The sequence below is a fragment of the Stegastes partitus genome, unplaced genomic scaffold, assembly GCF_000690725.1.
Source record: "Stegastes partitus isolate 25-593 unplaced genomic scaffold, Stegastes_partitus-1.0.2 Scaffold310, whole genome shotgun sequence".
Taxonomy (NCBI): Eukaryota; Metazoa; Chordata; class Actinopteri; family Pomacentridae; genus Stegastes; species Stegastes partitus.
The window spans coordinates 171,847-180,565 of NW_007578041.1; the positions used below are offsets into that span (position 1 = coordinate 171,847).

The 8,719-nt window shown below is 40.0% G+C and overlaps 1 protein-coding gene across 1 annotated transcript in view; it reads right to left on the reverse strand.

Moving 5' to 3' along the window:
- Positions 1 to 8,432, reverse strand: part of syne2b (spectrin repeat containing, nuclear envelope 2b) — a gene marked incomplete at its 3' end in the record, with an annotated part of 179,900 nt that extends 171,468 nt beyond the window's left edge. The window contains exon 1 of the mRNA XM_008283420.1: positions 8,345 to 8,432. The remainder of the gene's footprint in view (positions 1 to 8,344) is intronic.
- Positions 8,433 to 8,719: the final 287 nt, after the last annotated feature.

Sequence of the window (8,719 nt, forward strand, 5' to 3'; positions counted from 1 at the left end):
ATACAGTGGATGTAAACTTCTGGTTTCAACTGTGGATGTTTTTTGTAGGAAGTCAAACTGTTTTCTAAGTCAATCAGCCAATCATCATGAAAACAACTGTCCAAAATAGCTCGCTGGCAACCAAAACATTGCAGCAAAGTGTGGATAAAATCGATGTAGTTGATGCTCAGTGACTCCTGTATAAAAATATAAACTCTAGGGATGCATTCTGATTCTCTTTCTACATAGTATTTTAGAAAAAGAAAGCAGTATTTTCCCAATTAGCATGCTAAACGCAGCCACAAACACCAGGATGTCCGACTAAACCCAGGCCTTGTGTTGCACTTCGTAAGCCTGCATGCTTCTCTGGAAGATGCGTCTCTATTAGTATCTTGCAAGTTATTAACAAGCTTAAGCTGCCGAGAGCAAACGGACAGACAACAGCTCGTTTTAACACCACAGAGTGTGACGGATGCACGAGCCAGACGGCCAAAGCTCAAGGCGCAATAATGTGACGAATTAGCATATCGCAGCTGCATGAGCACCACAGGAATCTGGGTTAGTCTGTGGAAAACCAGATAGAATTACTCCAGATTTTGTTCAGAGTTGATTGTTTGTTATTTAAAGGTAAAATTTTGTAGAATATTTTGGCAGAATTTTGACACTTTTTAGACTTCGACTGACTCTCCAGAGTGAAATTCGGTTGTTACAGCTGCATGAATATTCAACAAAGCGGTAAACAAAAGCAAAAAGACAACACAGAATACTAGGGTATAAAATAAAGGTAAAATAAAGTAAAATAAAATGAAGGTTTTACCATCAAAACAAGCCGTTTAAAAGGTTCAACATCCCCAGAAATATAACTCAAACTAAATTCACAGACAAAACTATCACTGGCTCCAGCAGAGGCCTGATTTTTAATTACTAGTGCCTGAAAAATGGAAAACATTTCAATCAAGGCTGATGTTGTGGCCCTAGAAAGTTCCTCTAAGTGTGTCTATCTATGGATGGATCCATGTTTCTACTAAAACCCAGTCTTTGGTTGCATTTCACCAACTATTGAGGCTCTAACATCAGTAGAATCTGACATGTTAAAACAGTGCTATGAGTCCAGTTGGACAATCTTTGAGTCATTTTGGACATTTGCCTTTTTGGATGGATGCTGATTCATTCTGGACAAGTTTCATGTTATTATGGTCATTTTTTTTGACAGTTTTGGACAATTTTTTGACAAACTTTGAGCCATTTTGAATGTATATTTTTAGTCATTTTGGACACAGATGATGTTACCAGTAGGTCCAAATGATTGAGTGGCTTCAGCAGAGGACAGGTGTTTAATTATTGGCCCTTTAAAATGGGAAAAAGTGCAGCATTTTCACACTTGGGTAGTTTTGTGTCCCCAGAAGGTTCCTTTAAGTGTATATCTATGGATGGATCCATATTTTTTAGACTAAAATACAGTCTTGGGTAGACGTTTCACCAACTGTTGAGGCTCTAACGTCAGTAGAATCTGATGTATGGTAAGTATTAGAAGCCAATATTCCAGTTTTTTGACAAAATCTTCACATGGACTCATTGGTAAGAGACAAAAACTGGCGTTCATTGGGTTCATATGTTGTTATTATTTGTTCACAGCTACAAATTACTTCAGTGTTGTCTGTATTTTCAAGTTTAACAACTTATGAGGCTGGTTTTGCCTCAATAAATGTTCCAGTACAGGTTCTTGAAATGGATCCTGAACAGAGAAACTGATGATACATCAACAATACTCACCACTCATCAGATTCTACTGACGCTAGAGTCTTGAAAGTTGGGGAAAGCCTGCATTTTTAGTTTTGAAATATGGATCCATCCATATATACACTTAAGGGAACTTTCTGGGGACACAACACCATGACTGATTGGAAATTCTGCAGTTGCTTTTATTGTCAAGGGTCAATATTTATTCATTATTGACATTTTGGGCAAATTTCTGTGATTTTGGACAAATTTCACATCAAAATATCTAAAAACTGGAACCTTGTCTTGTCATATTTACCACACATCAGGTTCTACTGATGGTAGAGCCTCAACAGTTGGTGAAGTGTTGACCAAAGACTGGATTTTAGTCGAAACATGGATCCATCCATAGATAGACACTTACAGGAACCTTCTAGGGACACAAAACCTCCATTGATTGGAAATTCTGCACTTTTTTCCATTTTCAAGTGTCAATAATTAAAATTTTGTTCTGGGTCTGGATCTATCCATTCACTTAGATCTGATCTAAACTATTCTGTTTGTGGTTTTACCAAATTTCGTGACTGTCAGAGTTTCATTTCTGGAGATATTAAAAAAAAAATTTTTAAAAAAGGCTTTTCTGGCGAGACATTTTTTTCAAGGTGAAATGGCAAAGAAGCTCTGAAAACATACAGAATTCACAAGACTCACCCAAAATATTTAACAGACCTTATCTTTCGTTCCAAAATAGCAGATAACTCTGAACACAGACTGAGTCGACAGTTCAGACGTTGGAAGGGCAGCTGCAGCACATAGTGAAAGTAAAAAAAAAGAGAGATAGTACTTGGAAAGAAGCCAAAGATTTAAATATTTCTTCAGGAGGTATGAAAACGCATTAACACCTGTCGGCCGCCGCCTTCAGGTCAACTAGGAACCACTTCGGTGGCACGAATAGAACTTTTGCTAACAGCTAGTTAGCATAAACAAAAGAAAACAAGTATCCTACTGGCATAATGTGAATTTAGCATCAGGAAAACTGCATAAAATTGAATTTGATTACCTGCAAACTAAACACTGTCGTATTTTCGCAGCTTCCCTAAGTTGCTTTTCCTTTGTAATAAAGGTCTGTTGCACTGAAGGCAACTAAACACATGCTGAAGATGAAGATTCGTTCACAGAGGTCGAATAAATCACCATTTATGTCCACCTGCACCATGCAACAACATGAGCAGATGAATTCAATCACTTCAGTGATTGTAAAATGTGTTTGTCTGTTTAACTGCATGCTAATATTTGCCGAGTTGTATTGAGTTTAATACGAAATCTAATATTCTTCAGCAAAAAATTAAACGACAGTCGACTGAAATAATAGAAATGGACGAAACTAAGTGGTTCCAACAAGCTGCAACTGAACCACGCCGACGCCAAGCGCTCAATCAAACCCTCTGACACCCAGTCCGTGTGGCGGTCGTTCGCCTCCACCTTCCACATTCCCGTGTAAATTCAGGTGTGACGCCGACGGCCCGCCCGATGCCTCCCTGTTATTGTGCACACCAACGCTCTGATTTAACTGATCTCCAGCAGCGCTTTGTGCTCACCGGAGTCGGTGTTGTTGAACCTGTCGCGCAGCAGAGTTTTCTCAGGCACGCCCTGGAGGACGTGACGGTAAAAGAAAAGGGGAGCAGCAGCGTAAACACTACAGATATGGGACAAATATCCTGCGATTTATTATTATTGTTGATTATCACGCAGGACAGAATGTGACGCGTGACATCAGAACAGCCACGAAGAAGAAAGAAAAACGTGCATAAAAGATCAACAGGCAAAAGATTTACCTCTTATTTGTCTTTGCTTTTTTTCTAATAATGGTTTTGTCGTGACTTAGCTGCTGGCTGTATCACAGGTGCAACAAAGCGCGGCGGAAGTTGGCAGCAAAACGCCAGCCGGAGCGAGATTAATGAGTTAGCAGGTATGCTGAGCCTAAAGTCAGAGTTTTTTTTTAATGTCACTAAGGCGTCTCTTCTTTCTAACCTCGGGACGTTTTGGATTCTGTGAGGATTCTTTTCCTGATTTGTTCCGTGTGAGCGGTTCTCAGGTTTGATGTGCAAACCCGTCAAGCTGCACGTTAATAACGAACGGAAGAATAAAGAGGAGCAGTTACTGCAGAGCGACGATGGAAAAAGCATGTGTTAGGGCAGCTCGATACGGACGAAGCATTCAGCAATGCTTATTTATATATGTACAGTCGTCCTCAGATGTATTCATACCCTCCCATTAAAGAGCTTCAGTCACTGAAATAAGCTGAAACTGACAAAAGCAATAATAAATAAACATTTTATGAACATTATGACGTTGCTTTTGAATTGTGGTTCAACAGAAATATGTTAAAAAAAATAAATAAATAAAAATAAAAAACAAGCACGATGGGACCCGTGAACTAATATTTAGTTGAACAACCCTCTGAGCTAATCACTGCATTCAGGTGTTTCCTGTAACTGTCAGTCAGACTTGTGCACCTGTTGACAGGTGTTCTGGACCACTGCTCATCAGCAAAGTGCTGTCCGGGACAGTTTTGGGGTTTTTTAATTATTTTTTTCAACCGCAATTCAAAAGCAATGTCTTATTTCACTAAATTGTGTTTTAGTAAATTTTTATGTATTATTACTTTTTCCAGTTTCTAGTTATTTGAGTGACTGTTGTGGATTTTGCCTTATTTATATATATAATAAAGAAAACTTTCACATGCCACGGTGATCTGCATGCATTCCGTTCATGACGCAGAAATTTTTTTTAAAATATGTTTTTATGCTTGATTTTGCAGCTAACAGAACGCAGATCAGAAAACTGATCAGTCTATTAGCGTTCATCGTCAGTAACATTAATTTCACTTTAATTTGGCCAAATTCTGCAGGTTTCTGCTTCGGCATCACATTTAAACGCTTTAAATTTAGCGACAGAGAGATGAGATGAACTTTATTGTCCTGAAGGAAATTCCTCTTGATGCAGCTGCACAAAAACAACCACACACGACAACATCGGCCAAAAGCGCTTCAAAGGGTAAAAACTAAGCACAGAATGGAATGGCACTTGATCATATTTCACAAAATACAACAAATAAATAAAACTCCACATCAGATCCTAAGCGGGGTAATAGAGCCTTAATAAAATGTAATCTAAAAACCAAAGATAAGAAGATAAAACCAGAGTTCCAGCAGCTTCTTGCCATAAAATAACATTTAAAATTCTCCATTAGAACAACCTTTTCCCTTTTGAAAGAAGCAGGCGCCACGTAATTGGTCAATTCTGTGCAGAAAAAACAGCCACATGATGTGTTTAAAGCCTCCTTGTGTGTGTGATTTGTTGAGCCGGTTAACATAAACAAAGCCTGGATTTGTCAAACCTGCCTCGTAGTTATTTTATAAGCTCTATCTGATGTCAATTAAAAACTGCCTCATTGTTGTGTTAATGTCTAAAAATGTCACTTTTCCACTTGTTACATATATTTCTGGGTCACTATTTTAACAAATCTTTAATTAAAAAACAGTTTTTGTCGCGTGTTGTTGTGTAAAAATAACAGAATGCCGATCAGGTTTTAAGAAATCTCAACGGATACCATCAGCTAGATCAGTGGTTCTCAAACCCAAGACAGCAATTTGAATTCTTAACATATCGCGAGTAATAACCGTGTTGTTTGTGCATTAATGAGTTAAAAATTAACAAGTTAATTCCACAGATTAATCTCTTTACATTAACACGTTAATTTTCTTTTGAATGAATGAATGAATGAATTGAATTTATTACGAACCAATGAAAGGGTAAAAAAATATAAAAACAGAAGAAAATAATTTTAAAAAGAGTAAAAAATAATAATAACAATAATATCGATTAATCAAGTCATAATATTAACAAGTTTGAAAAAGGAACAGGAAGAAGTACAGTTTTAATTTTGACGGCTCTAATACACATTTATTTGATAAATGTAGGCCTAATTGGTTTTTTGGGGTTTTTTTTCTTACAATGATCTGGCGACCCCCTGAAATTATCTTGGGACCCCCATGGGGGTCCCGACCCCCAGTTTGAGAACAACTAAGCTAGATAATCCTTTGTGGGGAAGAAAATAGAGCAAAAATGTAGGAAACATTAATTTTTTTTAAAAAGTACTGCAGATTCCTTTGCATGTAGAAAATGTAGATTTTGCATGAATTCCTCTAAATGTGGAAAATAAATCTTATAAATAGAAAAACCTGAATACGGCACAGACTGTTCTAGGAGCCCAAAACGCTGGCGTTGAAGCTATTTATATTGGACTGAATGAAAATGCAGAATCGATCCGATTACACGACGCTGCAGGATGTTTCTTTTTAGAGCATCCAGCTTTTTAAGGATAATGAACAAAGTGCTTTCTGGTTTTGAATGGATGTGATTTTAACAAAACAGTGTTTTACGGGAACAAAACTCAGGAATTCACCAGATTTTTTGTTTCTTACGTGAAAAATAATCGTCTTTTCTTTGGAAAGTTCCTTAAAACAGGTGTGATGAGTCCTTCTGCAGCTTTCCCCGGACGGTCCGGTGAGTTTTAACCTTTTGGGCGCCTCAGTCATACCGGGTCACGCTATCCTGCCCGGCGCTATGCGTTTCTAATCCAGCGAGCTGAGTGAAATGATTCCCTGTTGACTTCCCCACATAGGTGAAGTGTGTCAGTGTTGTTCGTGTGCGTTTACAGCTGGTAAGTGTGGGTTTACGCGTCAGAAATGTTGTACGAGCCTCTCAGGAAACAGAGTCCAGAAGCTGCACCGACAGAAGAACCCTTGAAAGAAAGAACTTTGAAACCACGACGCTCTAAGAAGATTTAGCGCGACAGCTATTGCAGAAACTCACATCCACAAACTGTTACTGTCTCTGGAGAACTCAGGAAGAAACCCTCTGATGAGATGTAGATTAAAAAAGCCTCTAAAACACGAGCAGCAGCCGACAAGCTGACGGGAAAATACAAACCACCTTTCAGCGTACGCTAAAATACACAAACCTCAACTCATTTCTGCTGCTTTTGTCGCTGCTGTAGCTTGCAGACCAAGTTACAAGCTGACAGGAACATCCGATTGTGTCGTACGTTTCTATTCTAGCGTTTATTTTTAAAACTCGTAACACACGTACAGCAGCTGATTTTGTGTTAAATGAAGGGAGATGTAATAGAAAAATGACCTGTTTGCATGTTCTCGCACACAAAAAATCCACTTCACAGCCAATACGATGAATAATGTTCATCCTCAGCCTATCGTGAAGGTGAAACGTGTTCAGATTTGTATGTCTGCGCGCGGCAAAACTGGCAAATTTAGTCCAAAACTACACAAATCTGCCAATACAAGCCATTTTTAAAGCACTTAACCAGTTGTTGTGTTGCTGCAGTATGTTTTAGGTGCTACTAAGCTCGCTCGCTTTCATTACAGGAACGTCAGATTGTGTCGTACATTTCTATTCGAGTCACTTGTTGTATTTCCAGCATCGTCATTTTGTTGTTTTCCGAGCAAAATCTGGCAGAAAGTTCTATCGTATCCCCGCTACCTGTATCTCCAGCGGCTGGTTTTGAGTTAAATGAAGGTAGACGCAATAAAAACGTCACACTGAAGAGACTGAAAATAGCTTTTTAGGCAGGACTTGTTCGGATTTCCAAGCTTGCATGTCCAAATACTTGCAAAGTTTACGTTGAGGATTGCAAAAATGACAGTTTGCAGCCAACACAAGCCATGTTAGTGCATTTAACCAGCTGTTGTGTTGCTGCTGACGGGCATAAAATTTACAGACAAGACATTTGAGGGTTTGCATGTTTGCAGATCCTAAGACTTGCAAAGTTTGTGCTGTGCATTGCCAAAAATATATATATTCTGTTCATTCTCGAGTCTTTTTTACTTAATTTAACAAGTTGTTGTGTTGTATTCTGGTTTTATTTTGGGTTACTTATTTTGTTTTCATTTCTGAGCAATATCTGGCACAAGTTTTATCTTATTTCCAGCAACTTTTATGTGTTAAATAAGGGCAGAAGCAACAAAATGACCCACTAATGAGACTAAAAGTGGCTTTAAAATGGATAAACTCCCTTTATAGAGGAGACACGCTGAGATTTGCATGTTTGCACGTCCTCACACTTGCAAAGTTTATACTGAGGATTGAAAAAACGACACTTTGCAGCCAACACGAGCCATGTTAGTGCATTTAACCCGTTGTGTTGCTGTTGTGTTGCTGTTGTGTTGCTGCTGTACGTTGTGAGTGCTACTAAGTGCTCTCACTTTGATTGCAGGAATGTCAGATTGTGTCTCGGCCCAAAAATAGCAGCAGTAGGGAACACGTGTGTGCTGCTGCTGGTTTCAGATCAGCTCAGCCGAGACGTGTAACGAGTCCTTGAGGAGGACCAGAGGACTTCTTAACAAGGCGGATAACAAGCGGCTGCCCTGCGGGCTTCAGGAGGCTGTAATGAGGGTCCGGGGCGGAGGAGACACCGGGGGGATGAACACAGCGCCCGGTGATACCTGGGATCAACTACAGCCTCAGCAGCCGGTGCTCTCCTCACACATGTTGCTCGCTTGATCCCGCACTTTGTAGTGAATAAAATAAAATAAAACAATTTTAAAAAGCTGAAAAAGTGACTTACGTGCAGCAGAAGAAGGTGCGTTGTGTCCGGGTGCAGGTGGAGCTCCGGCGGCGGCTCTGCAGCCTGCGTTCGGTGAAACCTGAAGCGGAGTTTGACAGATCTGGAGTCCGCAGGACGGGCAGGACGGACCGGACTGTCACCGGAGAAGCCCGAGCCATACCGGGTGGGGGGGTGGCCGAGCAGGAAACTCGCTGCGGCTCTAAATATAGAAACCAGTCAGGGTTGGACTCCCTAAACACTCCCACACCTCCTGTTCCAGTTCGGCTCCGGTGGCGGTCACCTGGGCCAAAGGTCTGGCCGCGACAAGTGCACCCGGGCCTAGCTTAAAAACATGTTAGCTCACGGTGGAACCTGGCCGCCCTCAGTGTCCTCAGT